Source organism: Petaurus breviceps, unplaced genomic scaffold (genome assembly GCF_028583685.1).
Source record: "Petaurus breviceps papuanus isolate PSGF00001 unplaced genomic scaffold, PetGlider_PUasm1.0 91133, whole genome shotgun sequence".
NCBI classification, from domain to species: Eukaryota; Metazoa; Chordata; class Mammalia; order Diprotodontia; family Petauridae; genus Petaurus; species Petaurus breviceps.
Genome location: NW_027187419.1, coordinates 12884571 through 12906980, shown reverse-complemented (window position 1 = coordinate 12906980; position 22410 = coordinate 12884571).

The window sequence follows — 22410 nt, the reverse complement described above, 5'->3', positions numbered from 1 at the left end:
CACCAGAATTTATGGAGTAGGGGATAACATAGCGAGACCTGATCTTTAGGAAGATTACTGGTGTCTGAGTGGAGAATGGACTGGAATGGGGAAAGCCTTCAATCTGGGAGACCAGTGCAGCCATGAACCAATAAGGGCATGCACTAGGGTGGCAGCCATGTGAGTAAAGCCAAAGAGATATATACAAGAGATGCTTTAAAGGAACAAATGGTAAGACCTGGATATATGGAGTGAATGAAAGTGAGAAGCAGAGGACTACACCAAGACTAGGAGACCAGAAGGGTGGTGGTACTCTCAATAGTAATAGGGAAGTTCTGAAGAGGGGGGAATTTGGGCAGAAATATAATGAGTTCTGTTTTGGAAATGTTGACGGTGAGATGCCTATATAGGGAACATCCAATTTTTTTTCTCATTTTTCAAATGCTTTATTAACTTCTGATTTACATCATTCATTTCCGCCAAATTTTGAGTTACAAATTTTCTCCCCGCTTTCCCCCTACCCACCGCCCCAAAATAGCAGTCCCGCAGGATGTCCCCTCCTCCAATCTGCTCTCTCCATTATCTTCTCCCATACCCCCTTCGCCTTTTCCAGTAGAGCATGGTGGATCTCTATGCCCCAGTGCCTGTATATCTTATTTCCCAATTACATGTAAAATAGTATTAATAATAGTGTATATATATATATTTTTTAAACATTTGATTTTAAAACTTTGAATTCCAGATTCATTCCCTTCCTCCCTTGTCACCTACCCTTACTGGGAAGATAAGCAGTTCAATATAGGTTATACATGTGTAGCTAATGCAAAACATTAACATAGTAGATATATTGTAAAAGACTGACTCCCTTTTATCCCACCTCCCACTTGTTCTATTCTCTACTTTGATCCTGTCCCTTTTCAAAAGTGGGTGCTTCCAACTTCCCTCCCCCCCAGACTGCCCTCCCTTCCATCATCCCCACTCTCATCCACTTCCCCCCTACTCTCCTGTAGGGTGAGATACCCTATTTAGTGTGTATTTCATTCCCTCCTCAAGCCAAATTCAATGAGAATAAGATTGACCCATTCGCTTTTGCCTTCCTATTCTTCCCCGCCATTGTAACCATTTTCCCTTGCCTCTTCTATATGAGAGTTTATGCCATTCTGTCTCTCCCCATCTCCTCTCATTATATTCCTCTCTCACCTCTTAATTTCACCTTTTAATTATCATCCCTTCCTATTAAATTGGTCCTGTGCCCTCTATCTATGTAAACCTGTAAACATATATACACACACACGTTCATATGCCCATATACCCTCATATATATATATTCCCTTCAACTATTTTCTTTTCTTTTTTTTTTTTAAGCAATCGGGGTTAAGTAACTTGCTCAAGGTTACACGGCCAGTTATTTCTGGGTGTGGTGCTGAGTATCTGAGCCCAGGATTCAATCTCCAGGTCAGTCTGACACTGGAGCCAGTGCTCTTACTCTCTGTGCTACCTGGCCGCCCCCCCCTTCAACTATTTTCATACTGAGAAAGTTTCATCAGTTACAATTATTGTTTTTCCATGTAGGAATGTTAATAGTTCAACTTTGATAAGTTCCTTATGATTTCTTTTCCCTGTTTACCTTCTCATGCTTCTCGTATCTGAATGTCAAATTTTCTATTCAACTCTGGTTTTTTCATCAAGAATGCTTGAAAGTCCTCTATTCCACTTAATAACCATATTTTCCCCTGAAACATTATCCTCAGTTTTTCTGGGTAGGTGATTCTTGCTTTTAATCCCAGCTCCTTTGCCCTCTGGAATATCATATTCCAAGCCCTTCAGTCCCTAAGTGTAGAAGCTGCCAGGTCCTGTGTTATCCTCATTGCATTTCCACAATATTCAAATAGTTTCTTCCTGGCTGCTTGTAATATTCTCTCCTTGATCTGGGAATTCTGGAACCTGGCTCAGCGGATTCTTTCAACCTCTATTTTGCCCTCTGGTTCTAAAACATCAGGACAGTTTTCCTTGAAAATTTCTTGGAGGACGATTTCTAGGTTCTTTCTTTTATCATGGCTTTCAGGTAGTCCAACAATTTTTAAATTATTTCTCCTGGAACTATTTTCCAGGTCAGTGGTTTTTCCAATGAGATATTTCACATTGCCTTCTATTCTTTCATTTGTTTGGATCTGTTTAACAGCATCTTTATTTCTCATAAAGTCATTAGCTTCCATTTGTCCAATTGTTAAGGAATGATTCTCCTCAGTGAGCTTTTCAGATTCTTTTTCCATCTGGCAAATTCGACTTTTTAAGGCATTCTTCTCCTCATTGCCTTTTTGAGCCTCTTTTGCCATTTGAGTTAGTCTATTTTTTAAGGTAGTATTTTCCTCAGTCAGGCTGTTGACTCTCATTTCATAATTTTCTTGCATTGTTCTAATTTCTCTTCCCAATTTTTCCTCCACTTCTCTTATCTGCTTCTTAAGGTCCTCTGTGGCCTGTAACCAGCTTATATTTTCCTTTAAAGCTTTTGGTGCAGGAGTTCTGACTTCACTGTCCTCCTCCTTTTCCATGCTTTGATCCTTTTTGTCCCCAAAATAGGAGTCTAATGTTGGATTCTTCTGTTTGCTTTGCTTCCTTTGCCTGGTCATGTTGCCACTCAATTACTTGACTTTTGGGCTTTTTGCCACAGTAGGACTCTGCTACCAGAAAGGGGAGCTTCATACTAAATGCTGGGCTTTTCTCAGCTGCCGGCAGTATTAGTTGGGTGCCTTCTTTGAAGCCTGCACACACTCTGGCAAGCTGGTCACACACCCAAGGATCTCCACACTAGACTGCAATCCAGATCCAAGAAGGTTAAAGCGAGAGCTATTACACCTCAGACTGTTCACTTGGTCCCCCTACACTCTACAAGCTAGGAGTTGAAGCTTCCATGTGGCAGCAGCTTTGCCACAGCCCTCAGCAGCTTCTTGCCCCAGGGGGCAAAAGCCCATGCACTGGAAATTACTGAATCCCAAAGTCCACACTGCACTGACCTCTCACTTTGTCCTTAGCATCTATGTGTTGATAATTCTGGACCACCACAGCTGATGCTGATCTGGAGTCCCTCCAGCCAATGGCTGGTCAGGCCCGCCCTGGGGCTAAAACCTTGGCATGTGTAATGGGAATGTAAATTTAAAGATCTTCCCTGCCCCTAGGCTAAAGTGCCCCTGGAGCCTGGGGTAGGAGGCTTGTTTTTCAGTAGATACTTCTTCATTAGCCAGTGAGTCAATAAGGTTGTTACATTCTCTGAGCCAGGAGAAGGCTATATAAGCCCTAATGTGTAGCTTTGTTTTGGGGCTCACTTTGAGAAGTGTTCTGTGATTTGATCATGTGAAATTCTGGGAAGCCGTTGTCCAGAGCCCCCCAGTTTTGAAACCCAGATGTTGTTTGGTATGGATGTAATGGTTGCACAGTTTGGAAAACTGTCTACTTGATCTGTTTTTCTGTCTTGATAATAATGTCTATATATTCTGAAGTTCGGGGTGCTGACTTTTTCCCCCTGAACTAGGTAAACGATACATATTTGACTAGTTAAAGTAAGCTTGTGAACCCATTTTGAGTTGCTTTCCTTTAACAAAGCAGATCTAAGCACCTGTGTTGGCAGCGACCATGAGGACACTTTGGGGTGCTTGCTGCTACAGCATGGAGCTGGGCTCAGCTCCCAGAGCACTGCACTGGCTGATTCCTGCAGGCCTGCAGGGCTGTCCTCAGTGGGAGGTTAGCTTCTCTGTGTCATTTTATGGGTTCTGTAGCTCCAAAGTTTGTTCAGAGTCCCCTTTTACATGGATTGGAGGTGGTGAGAGCTGGAGCACAGTGGAGGTCCTATTTTTACTCCGCCATCTTGACTCTACCTCCCAGGAACATCCAATTTGAGAAGAAGAAATTGTGGAGCTCAGAAGAGGTTAGAGCTGGATAAACAGATCTGAGAATCATCTGCACGGAAATAATTGAACCCATGAGAGCAGACAAAATCACCAACTTAGTATTGAGTGAGAAGAGGACCCAGCTTTGGGAGATACTCAAAATTAGTGGGTGTGACCTAGAGAAAGGATCCAACAAAGAAGACTAATAAATAGTCTGATAGGCAGGAAATGAACCAGGAGAGAGCAGTTTCTAGAAAACTTAGAGACTAGAGAATACCAGGGGAAGAGGGTAATGCGCAATGTCAAAGGTTTTTCAAAGAGATAAAAAAGGATAAGGAATGAAAAAAGGCTGTTAGAGAGGTCTATTAAGAGTTCACTAGTGATTTAGCAGTTTCAGTTGAATGATGAGATTAGAAGCCAGAATAAAGAGGGTTTAGAAGAGAGTAGAATCAGTTGACAATGCTACCTAGGGGCCAAACACTGTGTTAAGTAAAGCACTGGAAATATAAAGGGGGAAAATATAACACTACCTCAAAACAAAATAAGTACCTGAGCTGTGCTTTAAAGGAAAAGAAGGATTTCAACAGGCAAAAATGTGGAAAGAGTGCATTCCAAGAATGAGGCAAAGTCTATATGAATAGAGAGGTAGGAGAAAGCGAGATTGGAGAATCTAGTGGTTCTCTTTAACCAGAACATAGAATAAACTGAGATATAAAGTGAGTATGAAGTAAGAAGAAAGAAAGCTGGAAGAGAAGTTGGGAGTAAGATCATAAAGGGCCTTTAACACATGGGTAAGGCATTTGGAGTTTATACTTTATATTATGGGCAATGGGGAACCATCAAAGGTTTTCAGGTAGAGGAATGATAACTTTATGAAGAATGGATTTGTCAAGGGGGAAGAATGAAAACAGGGAAAACAGCTAAAAAGAAGGCTAATTCTTTTTTTAATATCTTTTTTTCCCCAATTACATGTAAAAACATTTTTGATATTCTTTTTTTTAAGTTTTGCCTTCCAAATTCTATCCCTCCTCACCTCATCTCTCCCAGAAATCGTAAGCATTGGATATAGATTATATGTAATCATGTAAAACATTTACATATTAGTCATTTTGTCCAAGAAAACAAATTTTTAAAAAGATAGTAAAAAAAGTGTATATATTCAGACTCCATTAGTTCTTTCTCTGGAGGTGGAAAGCATTTTTTCATCATTGTGTTGCTGAAATTAGGTAAATCATTCACAGCTGTTCATTGTACAATATAGCTCTTACTGTGTACAATGTTCTCCTGATTCTGCCATTCCACTTTGTATCAGTTCATATAAATCCATGTTTTTATGAAATCATCCTGTTCATCATTTCTTATAGCACAATAAAATTTCATTTCATATATCATAATTTATTCAACCATTTCCAAGTTTATGGGCATCCCTTCAATTTCCAATTGAAAGAACGTTGTTTCAATTGTTCTTGTGATGAGGTATTGAACTGGGATGATGACAATGTAAGTGGGGATGGATGTAAGAGATATTATGGAAATAAAAATGACAAGATTTGGCAACTGACTGAATGTAGAAGATGAGAGAGAAGAGAAAACTCAGGTTTTTAGCTTAGGTGACCAGAAAGGTGGTGGTGATAATAATGGAAATAGGGAATATGGGACAAGGGATAGGTTTTATGGGACAGTGAAGTTTTTAGGAAGAGGATGTGTCAGTTTTGGAGACATCTGGGTGTATTTACTGTCTAGCTTACAGTTGAAAATATGGGAAAGATTGGGATAGAGTGACATGTGGAAATCGTCTGCATTAGCAGGGTCACTGAAGTCATAGGACTGGATGAAATCCCTAAGAGGATAAAATGTGGAGAGAGAAGCAAAGACCTATATTTAGAGGCTAGCAGAGGCTAAATTGAGAAGTGTTTTATAAACATATATGTGTATTTATACATACATATATATGTGTATATGTGTATATACATATGAATAGAAGCAGGACAAAGTAATGTCCTAGAAATCAAGGGAAAAGAGTATTATCAAGAGGTATGGAACAGAATCAATAGTAATTGCTGTAAACAAGGACTGAGAAAAATAAAGCCTTTTATTTTGGTATGTAAGGGGTCATTAGTGACCTTGAAGAGCATTTTGGAAGAGATGGGAGAAAGTTGAACATGTTTGTAGTCAGGGATGGGAGGGTTGATAAGGAGAGATTGAAGATGAAAGAGTTTGAGGGAGCAAAGTCCTAGAAAAATTAGGAGAGGTTAGATTTGGCAAGAGGAAAGACCACCTCATCCTTTGAGGCTAAAAAGGGGAAAAGAATGGGTAAAATAAAAAAAAAAACAGGTTTTGAAGTGTGGGTGAGGGGAAAGAGGGAATTGACAACCAGAAGAAAATCAATTAGAGTATTGTGACTTCAGAGTTATCTCATAACTTGATGCGGTGGGCTGCTCAGTGTCCAGCACTTAGCATGATTCGGAGATGTGAATAAGAAATGACCAGGCCCTGTGGGGCAATTCAAGGAAGAACAATGAACTCCATTTATTGATTCTCAGGGCAAGGTTTTTATAGAGCAAAAGAGACAAAGGTAGGGGACTCAAGTTTTCTAATCTTTACCTAGTCTGTTGTATCCTGGAAGTAGCACAGAATAGATAATTTGTTAAGGATTCCTTCTCTAGGTTCCAGAGTCTTTTTTTTTTTTTTTTTGGAGGTCAGTGGGGGTTAAGTGAATTGCCCAAGGTCACATGGCTAGGTTTGTGTGTGTGTGTGTGTGTGTGTGTGTGTTAAGTGTCTGAGGCTGGATTTTAACTCAGGTCCTCTTGACAGCCAGTGCTGTATTCACTGTGCCACCTAGCTGCCCCAGTGCCAGAGAGTCTTAGGAAGAGCCAGTTAACTCTTTTCATATTCAGTCACATTACAAAGGAGTCTCTTGAGAGCTGGCTTCAAGGTCAGAAACCAAAGCTGCATCAAGTATATCTGCATAGGAAATGACCACCTAATAATTCAAATATTTTGGTCTTGAACAACTAAAGTCTTGGAGCAGAGCCTATAGGTCTCAGAACTCAAACAACATCCTTTTAAGTGTAACCCATATCAAAAGAACTCAGGAGCTAACTTGACAAAAAGTCTCCTCTCAAAGAGGTCTTTGATATTTGGGTCCACTGTTATCAAGGTAATATCTGAGTCCTGAATCAAGCCTCTTTCGCTCCACACATAGTTCTCCCTTTTAAAGGAGAAGTTTAAAGGCATGTAATTCAGTGCCTAAAGTTTTAATATTGCGTGTTATAATTCGTATAATGCAAGGTCCAAATATACAACAGGCTATCATAATGATTAATATAGGAAGTAGATGCATAGAGATTTTTTCAATGTATCAGTAATTGTTTTTGTAACTTCTACTGGGTCAATCCCAGGAATCTCACTGTGTTCAATATCTTAAAAATTTGACTGATAGCTTTTTATTTCCAAGGTGATATAGAAATTATGCCACACTCCCAATAAGCGGGCTCTGATCCTGTCCCATGTGATACTGGGATGAGAGGAATTATATAAGCTAGTGGTAACACAAATATATGTGTATTTATAATCATATCTTAGTAACAGTTGAGTTTTTAATGTTTTTAACTCATCACCTAAGCACAAATACTAATCATTGTAATAAACTGATCTTATACAATAGATCCTTATCTATATCATGTTGTATCTTAAAGGTTACAGAAACATTTTTTGATAATTCATTAACCTATTGTGCAGTTTGTATTGCAAACACAGCAGTTGAAACCATTAACAATATTAGGACAGTGAATTTAGTAAATAAGAAATCTGACAAAACTTCCTACCACTCCTTTTTTTAAGACATCAGAAATTTGATGTAATGCATATACCTTTGATGTTCGATACCAAGCATAAGTGAAATTAGTTGGAAAAAGGCAAATAAAGATTGTTCAACAAGCTCTCTACTAGATATACATAGAGCAAAAGTAAAATCAATGCAATTAAAAGTTCATACATAGATAGGTATATCCACAATTACATTGGAGAAGGAGTCTGGTCTTGAGTTTTCAAAGGCAAGGTAACATTCCTTGTAAATTCATTCACAAATGGAGCAGTTTGTATCCCACTTAAAATGGAAGACACAGTTGCTGACATTAAGAGGGAGGCAATTAGTCCTGTGATTTAAAAAGTCCAAAAGTCAGTTCTTATTAGAAAATCAGATATTTCTTGATGTTCAGGCTCCTCTGAAGTCTGTCATTGTGTAATGTTCCATTAGAAGGCCTCATCATTCTGTGAAAAGGTGGGATGTAGTTATGAAGGATCCTATGATCCTTTTCTCTGTTTCTGCATCTGGTGGAACACACCTGGACATTCTGTGTTGGCATTTTCAGTGGTCGTTCATCAGTGTCTAAAAAAAATACAAGCACAACCTCGCCTCTACATAATTAAAGGGCAGGTCTTTTCCATTACTTTATTTGGAATATGTGCTTTTTCAAATTGTTATTCTGCTGGTGTATACCCATTTTTAATGATGCTTAAAAAGTTTTTAGAGTGTATAAGACAGTAGCTAATTGCCTTGTGATATATAGGTCCAAATCCTCTTTTTTATTTTTGTAAATAGGTTTCACAGAAAGATTGAAATGATTTGCCAGTGTAGGCAAGGGCAAAATCAGTTTTTGTTTCTTTAGGAGTACCTAAAAAATGAAGAACAACGGAAATGGAGTGAAAAAAACAATGATTCTCTTTATTGAAGTGTAGCTACAGAAGTAATCTATAAAACTGAAGGACAATAATTTTGCTCTGTCCATATAATGTAGCTTTATTAAATTAAATGAATGGAAGGTTTCACAGTTACAGAAAATGATAAAAATGTTTTTAAGTTTTAAATTTTTTGAATGGAAATATAGTCATTGACTGTTGCCTTTTCATTTCTGAGGGATGTTACAGGAAGAGGACTCTCCATTATATAAATACATGATTACATAGTATCTTATATCAGGGGGAAAATATCATTCTGAAAAAGTCAATTTTTGAAGAAATGGCAACAATAAAAATTAAATTATAGGCTTCTAGTAATACACTGAAAGTTTTTTTCTCATTTCTCATTCACCTTAAATAGGTATGTGAGTCATAGTTATGATAAATTTTTAATCTTCAACCTAAAAAGAACTATAAGGCTGACATATGACTCAAAAAATTAAATTTAAGTTTTAGATTCAAGAAAACTCAACTTTCACATTCAAATTGCTTAGATCACAAATTTAAACTGTGCTTGATATTACTTATCTCACTCTGAATATCAGTATGTGCAAATTCTTATGAATGAAAATATTTGGAAGTTGATATTCTCAATTTTTACTTAGCTTTAAACAGCAAAGATCATCCAGCCTTCAAAGTTACCAAAACAAAAGTGTATGAGAAAAAAGTGTTCATTGTCACATGGATATATTATAATTTTTTAAAGAAGTGACATCTACTTGCCAAATTAGGTTTTAAACTTGTAGGATTAATAGAGGTGGAAGTGAGAGAAGATATGTGAGGAAGGCATTTTGTGTATGATTTAACTATTTTCCTGACCTGTTCTCAAGTAAATGTAAAATTACTTATTAACATCCTTACATTTTGAATGCAGAGATAAAGGACTAAGTGTTGGGTAAGTTTGTATTGTTAATTTAACAGCTAAAGCATGGCCTTGTTGAATGGGCTCAGGCAAAGATGTATGAGAGTAAATATGAGAAATCCAAAAAGGACCTTCTCCACCTCTAACCACTTGTTGCAACTGAAAAAAAAATTAATTGATATAACTTTTGATTATTGAAATCTGTCTCAATGTTCCTTACAGTATAAAAAATAATATTTACTATCCATAAAAACATTGAGGTTGAAATTGTTCCTTAAAAAGACATATAATAAACATTTCATTCTTTTGGCTAATTGAGAAGGAGTAGAAATAACTTCTGTTTGTTTTAGGCCTCAGTAAAAAGCCTCATCCTCTTGAAGAGAGGAGAAAAAGATGTTATTTTGGAAATGACTCATTGTTGATTGGAATGTAAAATTGTATTATCCCTAGTTCCCTGATACATAGTCAATAGGATCTACCAGGAAGGGTCTGCCTTAATTAGCATTTCAATTGGGGCTTTAACATAAGGTTGCTGAATATGTGCTGGGAGGAAGCCTGAAGGTTGTTATTATTAACATAACTATTAATTGGGGGTAGGTAACAATGGTTTTTTAGCTTTGATGAGGGAGATAAATACACTCCTAAGATATTTTGTTGCCTATGTATGGCTCCAAAGGGAATTAAAGGTGTCCTTCATACACTGATTTCTATAGGGCTAGTACTATCTATCCTATAGACTTGGCACTGCTGAATGACATTTTCAATAATTTTAAGTTGTTCTTCTGCTTTTTTTGTTAAGGTTGAAGGAGATTGGAGGTTTGGTTCTCCCCTTAGGGTATTAAATAAGTGAGTGAGCTGATGTGTTCTTTACCCAATTTATATCTCTTAATAATTTTTGAAAATCATTTAAAGTTTTCACATTATCTCTTTGAATTACTATATTTTTGAGGCTCAATAATTTTATTTCTCATTTTATGTCCTAAATAATTGCATGGGGTTACAACTAAATTTTACCATAAAATAACCTGAGTGGCTTGAAATATTTGTTGCTGGCTTTACTACTTGTACATGGAGTGCAGGACTAGAGTCCTGACTGATGAACAAAAGTATGAGAGAGCTTAAGTAGTACATTCTAAGACCATCCCAATTAGGGGTTGCTGAGTTACACAAATTCATGATCCCCATAATGGTTTAATCCTTGTATGAGAAAGAATTTTCCTAATTGGATAAATACAATAAAACAAGAAAGATGACAAAGTGTCGATCAAAATTATGATCCAGAATATCTGTGTTTTCTTTATCATTAACAATCCATAACATGGTATGTGCCCAGAAAATCATAAGATAAGAAAAAATACCTTTACTCAAGTTAGTACCTCAAATTGAGGGTTTCATCCTTAAGGACCATATAATAGGCTTTGTTAATATAAGGAGAGGTATTCTCAGAGACAAAGTTGGATCTTTTGGGAATTTATGATCTCGGGATGCTTATTTTAAATCCTACTCTCAGCCTTATCTGGGCTCTGGAGTGGATGACATAGAAAAAGCTTTTTGTGTAAAATGAGGCAGAGCATCCTATTTGATTAATTCAGATTTTAGCCAAAATAAGATATTAAATGATTATCAGAGGTCAGTGAGCATTCTCTATTTTCCTGACTTATTACTTAACAAAACTAATTTATGTATCACAAAGTGTTTTAGCCAAAGGATAGAAGAAAAAACATTTATTAATTGAATCTCAAACAATTAAAAGCTGATCACTGTATTTTTAAAAAGCTATTAGTTCCAAAATTCCAAAATATCTTGAGGTGATATTTAAGCAGTCTGCATAATTTTCTGTACATTTTCTAATCTTAAGTAAAAAAATTAAATTTTGCAATAAGCTAACATAAAAAGAGTTCATATCCTTTACTGATTACTTAGTCAGATCATAGGTAAGTGGTCTAAGCAGAAAAAAAGTAGAACTAGGTGAATATGGTCTTAAATGCCTTTTATTTTAAACAGCCATTTTTGCCAATCACAGCTTAGAGCTAATTACAGCTAATTTTATTCTCATGTAGCTGTAATAAACAATAAAGATCTACTAGATCTTTTAATACATAAGGGATATTATTTAACAATTTTCTTTCTCAAATTTAAACATCCTGGTATAATAGCCAATTGTTATTAATCTTTTGTAACTTTTTGGCAGGTTAGGTTCATTATTTAAGAATTGCATTACTAAAACAAGTTCCTATCCTAGTCTGATGATTTTTTTCTATAGAGATAGTTTTCAGGGGTCTTGACATTATTAAAAAATAAGAATTAATATTGACCAGTGGCTGAAAGTGATGCTCCTACTTTGCTAAATCTCATACATGCAAGAGAAATGTAATAAAATTTTTACCTAGTTTCCTCTTTTCACATACAGTAATCAATTAACAATTCTAGGTTTTAGCATTGGGACACTAAAATGATCAATTTTACAAGTTCCATAAGTGACAGCCAAATTATTTCAGCTGTAGCAAAAACATTAAACTTCAGATGAAGTCAGTTGTATTCCTAGATCATATAAAATCATTGATAAAAAAGATGTATTGTCTTATCCAGTATAGACAACTATTGGTTTCTTATCAGTGGCAGGGCTCAGAACTTTTAACAGCCAGGCCCCCACCGTAACTAAGGTCCCTTTCCCCTCCTTCCTTTGCCCAGTGGGGGAAGGCATGTTTGCAAGTGTGGAGGAAAGGTGGAACTCTCTTTTCCTAACCTGATCTAGGATGAAAGAAGTTAATACAATTGTATTGAGGCATCCTCTTGACTCAAAGGGGAAGGCCTATAGCCTCCTTTTGTAACTACAAGTAAATTTGTAACTACCTGGTTTTCTATATGGCAGATATAAACATTATAAGACAGGGTTTAGCAGAACTGATAAAATAATCATGACTGTTTCTACACCAATTTCTTTCCTCTATCTTTTTAGTTTCAACAAAAATCAGATAAAAAAATTTGTTTTATCTAACACTATTTCTGGCTAACAACAATTATCCAAACTTTACTATATAATAGAATTGTACCACAACTCAGGAAGACCACAATAACACAATGACATTATGATATTAGTTGAATTTTCAAATCATCACATGCAAAATTTATTGGTAAAGAATTTATGTTTTTTAATCCTCTTTTCAGAGTTGCAGAGGTTTTTTCTCCTCTTTTCAGGAGTGTGGGCAGCATGTTCTGCCCCCAGGCAGTTGTTTATGGAGCCCTTTATCATGCATCCTCCCTTTATCTAGACCTAGGAGGGTGATTTAAAATCTCTCCTCTAGTGACTAGACACTTTAAAAAATGTTTTCAACTAATTTAACCTGTACTGTGAACTTCAGTAATTCTTTAAAAAAAATTTATTTTTTTAGAAAGCAAAAGGCTTTTAACGTCCAGTTACAGTGTGGAGAAGCTGGACAAATGCCAGTGGTGCCAATCTCCAGACTATACTAGAGTTAAAACCTTTTACTCCTAAAGTTTTTCGGATCATTGTTTCTAATTTTGCCTTAGTGCCAAATGAAATTAACCTTTGGTTGCATCCTGATACACAACACTTTCCTCTTTTAGATGAGGCAAGAGAATGGTTAAATGTTTGCTAGTCTGCCTCTTTAATCTGAGGGGAAAAAAATTCCTTTTTACTTTTTATTACTTTTATCATTATTATTTTCAACAGCCTTTCCCACAATCAAACTTGGCCAGAGTTGGATTGGAGGATAGGAGACCCTTAAACCTTAAAACTTCTGTTCACATTTTTCATTCAAGTGATTTATTTTTTCTAATTTTTATCCTGATATTTTTTGTATACTTTTTTGACTTGCTATAAATACTGTGTAAAGACAGCTGCATTACACTTAATTGTTTGTGCCACCTTTGGCACTTTCATTCCTGATGTTAAACATATCTCTAATATATTCCATAGACAAAGAAAGCAGAAATTGGGAAATACTGGGTTCCTTCTTTTCCTAATTTCTCAGTTTTCTGTTTTCCTTCTGTTTCCCATTCTATTACACCACCTTTTGGAAACCCAGGGCTACACTGTTCCAAACATACTAAATAAAATGCCTCTAACTGTTCCTTCATAATAACAAACCCTTTTTCTTTCACTGCTTTCTTTAATACTTGAAAATATTGTTCCAGATCTATGAACTGTACCCTATGCATTTAACCCATGATGACAGAAAGCTTAAAAAATCCCTGTTATCAGCCTGGTGTAATAGAATGACTAAGAATTGATTGAAAAAAGTTCCCTTACCCTGTGACTTGCAATTTTTGGAGCTCCTTCTACTTGTAAGGGCCATATCCACTGTGGACCTTCCTTTTAGGTTCCTATGTGTCCTGCATGGGCGCCATTTGCCGTGGGCTGCTCAGTGTCCAGTACTTAGCATGATTCGGAGACATGAATAAGAAATGACCAGGCCATGTGGGGTAGTTCAAGGAAACGATGAACTCCATTTATTGGTTCTCAGAACAAGGTTTTTATAGAGCAAAAGAGACAAAGGAAGGGGACTCAAGTTTTCTAATCATTACTTAGTCTGTTGTATCCTGGAAGTAGCACAGAATAAATAATTTGATAAGGATTCCTTCTCTAGGTGCCAGAGAGTCTTAGGAAGAGCCAGTTAACTCTTTTCATATGCAGTCACATTACAAAGGATGCTCTTGAGAGCTGGCTTCAAGGCCAGAAACCAAAGCCACATCATCAAGTACATCTGCATAGGAACTGACCACCTAATAATTCAAATACTTTGGTTTTGAACAACTAAAGTCTTGGAGCAGAGCCTATAGGTCTCAGAACTCAAACAACATCCTTTTAAGTGTAACCCATATCAAAAGAACTCAGGAGCTAACTTGACAAAAAGTCACCTCTCAAAGAGGTCTTTGATATTTGGGTCCACTGATATCAAGGTAATATCTGAGTCCTGGATCAAGCCTCTTTGGCTCCCCACAACTTGTTTATGGCATTCTGTTTTAAATAGTTCATTTTTGTCCAAGTTCAGCTTATCATATAACTGCATGGGTGTAATATTGTCATAGTTTTGTGTATACATATATATACACATATACACATATATGTAAATATTGCATATATGTGTGTACACACACACTTATCTCCAGTTCAGCCAGTGTCGTCCAGGAGCCCAGTTTTACTAGTAGAATACCAAAGTCTAATTGCTGGCAGTACTGTCTTGATATTTACTAGTAAATGTCATTAACCAAAGGAAGAGAAGAAATGTTTTAGAGATGCTAGAATCCAAAATTTAAATGATATCACTGCTACAATCTATCAGTACACAAAAGAAGTGTTTCCAACATAGAGTAGAGGTAGGTCAATAGTGAACGTAAAAAAGTAAAGATGAAAATAGTGATGTGTTCCTGCAAAGCAGCAGTTATTCCATGTATGTGGTCTGATAAAAACTGCTCTTCAGTGTTTGTCTTTTCAATCACAGCTACATACATAATCACATTTTCCATGAGATCTCTTAGTCAGAAATAATCCCTCCTTCCTGTTAACTCTTATTTAGTTCCTCTTTTATGTCAACTATCTTTATATTATGGTTTTTCTTTGTATGTGTTATCTTTCTCTAAGATTTTAAGTTCCTCAAAGACACAGCTTTTTTCTTATTTATCTTTGCTTCTTCCACAAAGCCTATGATAAGGACTCATTCACTGATTTGGGTGGTTTAATTGAATCCAGATTTCATTCATTTCAGACTTGATTTTTTTTCTTTGTCCTTTGTTTCATACATTTTACTTGCACATTTTGTCTGTCTGTCCATGTTGTAAAGAAACTGATATGTGTAATGACTATACTAATCACTTAGATTTGCTGGAGCTTCCTTACTTTCCGGACCTGGAAGCTGGGGCTGAAGCTAAAGCAATCAATTAGGCCCCTTCAATCATTTGATGTTCTAATAATCCTGCCTTGTAAATGTCAATCAGCCTGAATAGGTGCTCCTCTATTGGGCAAGAGTGAAAAGTCCTGGCCATGCTAACCCTGGTTCTACACTTCACTGAAAAACCACAGGACTCAACAACTTAAGGACTTTGAGGACTATTTGCCCAAGAAAACCTGTGATTTTTGTTTGTGGTTTTCATACTTAATATCCTACGCCTGTAAGCAGTGAGCCCTGCTTCTTAGAAGAGAAATTCCACTTGCAAGCTTTTTCCTCATAAGGAAATAAACTTCAGTTGTTGCTCTTTAACCAACTGGTCCTGACTGCTCTGTTCGGCTCTGGCCTCGGAAGATCTGGTGTTGGTATGGTTTGGTATGTATGTATATATGTATATGTGAGTGCTGGAATAGTTAAGGGTGGTAATTATGAGTTAAAATCTTGCAAAATCTGGTCATTTATATTCTGCTTTACTTATGAGGGCACAGCCTCCACTGAGGATATTTGAATATACAAAGGATCTATGATTCTGTCACTGTCGGGAACTTCTACTTTGGGAATTTTTTTCTACCAAAACAGATCTCAAGCAGTTTATGAGTTAGATAAATCTTAGAAAGTTTCCTGAGGGACCTAGAGATTCAATGGCTTGCTCAGAATCACATAGCTAATAAGTATTAGAAAGGGGATTTGAACCTCTTTTTTTTTCTTCTTTTTAAAATTTTTTTTCACTTAATAGTATTTTATTTTTCCCAATTATATGTAAAGATAGTTTTCAACATTCATTTTTATAAGATTTTGAGTTCCAAATATTTCTCCCTCCCTGTTCCCCAAGAGAGCAAGCAATGTGGAAAAAGTTATACATGTACAATTATGTTAAACATATTTCCACATTAGTCATGTTGTGAAAGAAGAATCAGAACAAATGGGAAAAACCACAAGAAAGAAAAAACAAAAAAAAAAGTGAAAATAATATGCTTTGATCTGCCTTCAGACTCCATAGTTTTTTCTCTAGAAGTGAATAGCATTTTACATCATGAGTCTTTTGGAATTGTCTAAGACCATTGCATTGCTGAAAAGAGCTAAGTCTGTCATAGGTGATCATTGCACAGTGTTGTGGTTGCTGTGTATAATGTTCTCCTGGTTCTGATTACTTCACTCAGCATCAGTTCATGTAAGTCTTTCCAGGTTTTTCTGAAATCTGCCTTTTCATCATTTCTTAAAGCACAATACTGTTCTATTACACTCATATGCCACAACTTGTTCAGCCATTCTCCAATTGACGAGCATCCCATCAATTTCCAATTCTTTGCCACCACAAAAAGACCTGCTCCTATAAATATTTTTGTAAATGTGGTTCCTTTTCCCTTTTTTATGATCTCTTTGAAATATAGACCTAGAAGTGAACCCAAGTCTTCTTGACATCAATCCCATCATTCTGTTTTTTCTGCCACCTGCAGAAGGATAAAAATTTTCAAAAAGTCAAATACAATTTATACCATGTCAGCTGTGTTATAAGTGTATAATTTTCCAAGGTCATTTTCTTAAACAGCCTTAACTAATGAATTAAGCTGGTCCCAAAAAACTTCATTGAAAAATTAAATTTTCTAGTGAAATTTAGAAAAGACCTAGGTCAGGGGTGGAGAACCTGCAGCCTCGAGGCCACATGTGGCTCTCTAGGTCCTCAAGTGCAGTCCATTGACTAAATCCAAACTTCACAGAATGAATCCCCTTAATAAAAGGATTTGTTCTGTAAAACTTGGACTCAGTCAAAAGGCCACACCCAAGGACCTAGAAGGCCACAGCTTTCCCATGTCTGGCAGCTGATTACTAACTTTTAGCCCTATCAATATAAAGGTCAAGCTCTGGTGCATTTGTCATAATTATAGTTATGATAGGTAGAATAATCAAAATAAGATGCCTCACATTTATAGAGCAATTTATGATCTGCAAAATGCTTCCACATGCATTTTCTCATAATTTTTGTCTTTTCCTTTCTTTTTTTGTGTGACTGGGTCTTCCTGTCTTTCCCAGGATGTAAGAACAATAGTCACTCAGCTCAATCTAAAGGCCAATTAGTTTGGAAGCTTTAACATGCTCAACTTTTCTGAGCTGAGCTGGTTTGGCCCTTAGTTCACTGAACTAGTCCAGCCATTTTAGAAAGCAATATGGAATTGTATCCCAGAAGTTACCAAGATCTAACCCATTGATGCCACTGATAATAATAAAAGCTACCATTAATATAACACTTTAAGGTTTTACAGACTGTTTTACATAAAGTATCTCATTTGATCTTCACAACAACCATGGGAGGGTAGATGCCATTATTATCTTCATTTTATAAATGAGGAAACTGAGGCAGATAGAGGTTGTGACTTATCCTGTATCATACAACTAGTATCTGAGGTGGATTTTAACCCAGAACTTCTTAAAAATAAGTCAAATATCCATGAGTGAACATAAAAAATAATGAAATGCTGAATAAAAGTTTATATTAATTATAGAATTCAGTCCATTGATAATTCTTCCTGAGATTTCATTTTTTTAAATACAAAGTGAAATGTTATATGATCAGCAATCAAAATGCCTTATATTTGTTTATAATTGAAGCATTTTCAATGTCCTTTTATATCTATTATCTAATTTGTGAGTTATCTATGTTACTATTTAATTTCCTTGGAAACAAACAAAAAAAATGGGCATACAAAAGAGAATGGAAATTTGAAGTCCAATATAGCTTGGTAGGGTTATTAGGAGAGAAATTTTTTAGTTCCAATTTAGTTAAGGATGCCAATGATTATGAAGATAATTGAACGAAAAAAATTTACACACACATTCACATATATACATATATAAACCCAGTCTTATTTTCTGTTCATACATCTTTCAGATGTCAACAGATCGAGAGCAGGAGTTATTATTAGAAATAGATATAGATATATATGTACATATACACATATATTCACATAGATATATGTATTATGACCAAAGATTTTCTTCAGAAAATTGTATATAGAACTCATATATGCATATATAGGTATCATACTCAGTGACAAAAGCAATACAAATGACAGCATAGTTTTGATTCTGAAATAAGTTTTTTCAAAAGTTGAAAGGGAAAAACAAATCTTCCTATCTCCAAACAGCTACTGAAAAAGTAATAGTATGGAATTCCTCCACAAATTCTTGTGATTTGAAGTCAAGAAGGGTTTAACAGAAGTCAGAGTCATTAAAAAAAGATCTCCTAATAGTTTTCATTAAGTAAAGTATTTCTGAACTAAAAAAGGTCTAATTAAAATGGAGAAAGTTGCAATTAGCTAAATGAGTTTTTCATTAGTGCTGCAACCAAGATGTGGTCTATGGATAAATACCCACCTAAACCCAGGGTATAATCAGTCTGAGATTTTTAGCCATAAATAAATAAAGAAAGAATCAAGCATGGGGGTGGCTAGGTGGCACAGTGAATAGAGCACTGGCCCTGGAGTCAGGAAGACCTGAGTTCAAATCCAACCTCAGATACTTAAAACTTACTAGCCATGTGACCTTGAGCAAGTCACTTAACCCCAATTCCCCTGCTTCCCCACTCCAAAAAGCAAAAAAAAAAAGAATCAAGCATGTATTAAGCACAGACTTATGTTCCAGATACCATGCTAAGCATTTTATAAAGATTTCATTTGATCCTCACAACAACCATGGGAGCTAGGTGCTATTATTTTCCCCATTTTACAGTTGAGGAAACTGAGGTAGACAGCATTTAAGTAACTTCCCTAGGGCCACAGAGCTGGTTAATATCTGAGACTGGATTTGAACTCACATCTAGGCCCAACATTTGATCCACTGTATCACCTAACTGCCCCCCATGAGCTAGAAGGCTAATAAGTCCTTCCTATCTTTCCTCTGAGCATCTGCCTCATTTGAGGTTTAGATCCATTTGTAACAGTTAAAAATCAATCAATAAATAAAATCAACACACAGCCCTCACATGTGGATTACTGATCATGTGGTTCACTACTGAAAAATCTTATTTATGTCCTCTTTACCATTTTTCATTCCAGCTGGTACAATCTGTCCTTATAATCTGACTAATATATAATGTGAAAGTATTTACAGATTCTATATTTGACTATATGCCGCCATGGGGGGGAGGGGAAGGAGGGGGACAAAGTGTGAAACTCAAGGAATTGTGGAATTGAATCCTGTAAACTAAATAAATAAATAAATGAAATAAAAATAAAAATTTAGAGAAAAAAAAAAGAAAATATATAAGTAAAAAAAAAATCTTAGTTTATTTCATACCTAACCCTTTTGACTACTTACTTGACTATTCCCTTGCTCTCCTTGTTTTCTCCTCATTCTATTTTTGTTTTTTCCTTTCCCCCTCCCTTTCTTCCCTGTTTGTTCTCACACTTTCTCCAGACTGAAATCCAGTTTTACAAAAAAATTGGAAAGGTAGTTCACATCACCAAGAAGTGCTTTTATATATTTCTTCTAAAGCCACTGTCAGCTTTTGTCTTTCTGTCCCAATAACACTTGAATTCTTCCTCTTCCCTCACTAGTAAGCAAAGGATATGCTCTTTAGTCTCTGCTTTCCCATTCCAGTTTCTTAGCCTCTAAGGGTAGAATAGGAGGGGTCAAGATGAACCCTTAATGGTCTTCCCAGCTCTCTTGCTTACAAGAGTAATTGCTCTGCAGGTGCTTTCCCTTATGCACAGGGTGAATCCTATACTTTTGATATCCATCCTTCAATAATTTACCCAAGAAGATAGGTGAATAAACTGACACTAATGTGTAATATATTGGCAAAATACATATAAAAATGACACTCAGTTAATACATTTTTACTTTTGTGTTATTTTTTATTTGCCTATTAAATTCCCTTTTCAATGGAAAACTATAATCTTGACCCTAAATTTGGGCATTTGATGATTTTTCAGAAAATATTTTTTTATTACTAACTACCAAACTACAAATTTGTTATTAGTATGATTAAAAGATATTTTATTTTAAGTCACTTACCAATTAAGAGACCTAAATTTCTGGATCCCATCATGGTCAGTTTCAATAAATAAAATTCAATTATTCCAAGCAGGAAACCAGAGTCACTGAAACATAAGTTATATGAGTATACTTACAAGGATCTGTATTCTAATTAATGTGGGAACTCTGTCCAATCATGAGTATCACAGCTCACTATGCTTTCCCATCTTGTGCAAATTCTATTCCATGTCCTTCTGGACGTGGGCCCTTCCTCCTTGATGAAGGGCCCACCCAACATCCCAGTGTTCTTCCTTGAGATCAGAAGTTCCTAAACTTTTGTGTAATGAACTCCTTTGGCAATCAGGTGGAACCTCAAGATGCCTTCTCAGAATAATGTTTTTAAATGCTACCCCAAAATGTATGGGCTCACAAAGGTAAATAATTATATAGAAATATAGTTATCAAAATATATTTTTATAAGAGCCCATAGGCAATATGCTAAGAACCAACTGCACTAAATCTCTTGATATCAGTAGGATGTGTGACCAGAAAATAGGCTAGTCATGCAGTAAGAGCAAGGGACAACTGATGGACCTATCACTGCTCTATTATCATTGATGCAATACAGGTGCCCCAAACAATAAAATAAAGTGAAGTAAAAATACAGTATATGCAATAACCTCATCATAGTAACTGCTAGTTTTGTATAGCTGGTTTAATCATGCCCTAACCTGATATATAGTAGACACACAATAAAGTTTGTTGAATGAATAAATATGTTTAATGTTTATGATAATATTTAAGTTCTTTTATAAAACCAATCATACTCAAAGTCAAACTAAATTTCTGTTATTCTACTGATAAAATCTAGAGCATCTTAATATACTTCTGCCTCCTATTTTTCTAAATTTTCTAATTTGAAATAATTTTACAATAAAATGGCTTAATTAGATAATTTATTCACTTACTTGTCTGTATATGAGGCCTCCAAATAATAGCTCAAATCAAAAGTTCTATTGCAAATGTCCAACAGCTGCTAATTTTCATTTATTCTATTTGATGCCAATTAGGTGAGGTTAAAAAGTTCTTTTTATAGTATTGGAGAAATGATTTGCACAATTATTCAAGATGAAAGAAATTAGCAACCACAAATACAGTTGTTAGGATGGAGGGAGGTCAAGAGTAAAAATGTAAATATAAAAGGGCCAGGATCCAATTCTCTATCCAAATATAACTGGACCTACTTAATTACAGTGTCCAGGACAGAGAGAAAAACTTTAATTTCAAGTCTAACCACACAATATATAGAGCTCAAACTAGTTAGACCAAAAACCCAAAGCAACTGGATTTAGGTGACAAAATCTATTCAGTGTTTTAATTGTGTCCCTCATTTCAATGTTGTTGGCCTATTTAAAAAAAAATAATACAGTATTCAAGAAAATGAAGATAGAAAACTAAAAGCCCTTTGAAATAAGAAAATGATTGTCGATGTTTTCCTATACAACTCTAGTTGATGTTGCCTACAAGAGTTATGGTTGTACAGGTAGTTTAGGTTATAACTACTTGTTATAGGAATGTAAATTTTTAAGATCTTCCCTGCCCCTAGATTAAGTGCACCTGGAGCCTATGGTGGGAGGCTTATTCTTCAGGAATTCCCACACCTTGGTGCTTTGTGATTGGGCAGTGGGTCAAGAGGGTTGTTACATTCTCTGACCCAGGAGAAGGCTATATATTCCCTGATGTGAGACTTTGTTTTGGGGTTCACTTTGAGAAGTGTTGTGTGATTTGACCAGGTGTGATAGTAATGGCATTTAAAGAGTCCCCTGTATTGGCTTGGTTTTTCAAATTGATTGTGTTAAAACCCAGAGCTTGTTAATCCCACCTGTGGGATGGACTTGTTGATTTGAAAAGAGTCCTGAACTGGGAGGAGCTGGTGACATAGATTTGGAGAGACAAGAGAGAGGCAGAAGAACTTTTTGGAAGCAGCACCTCATGGAGGCAGAGAGAGAGACTGAGAAGGATTGCTGAGGGCCACTTTGAATTGCCCTGGACTTTTGAGACC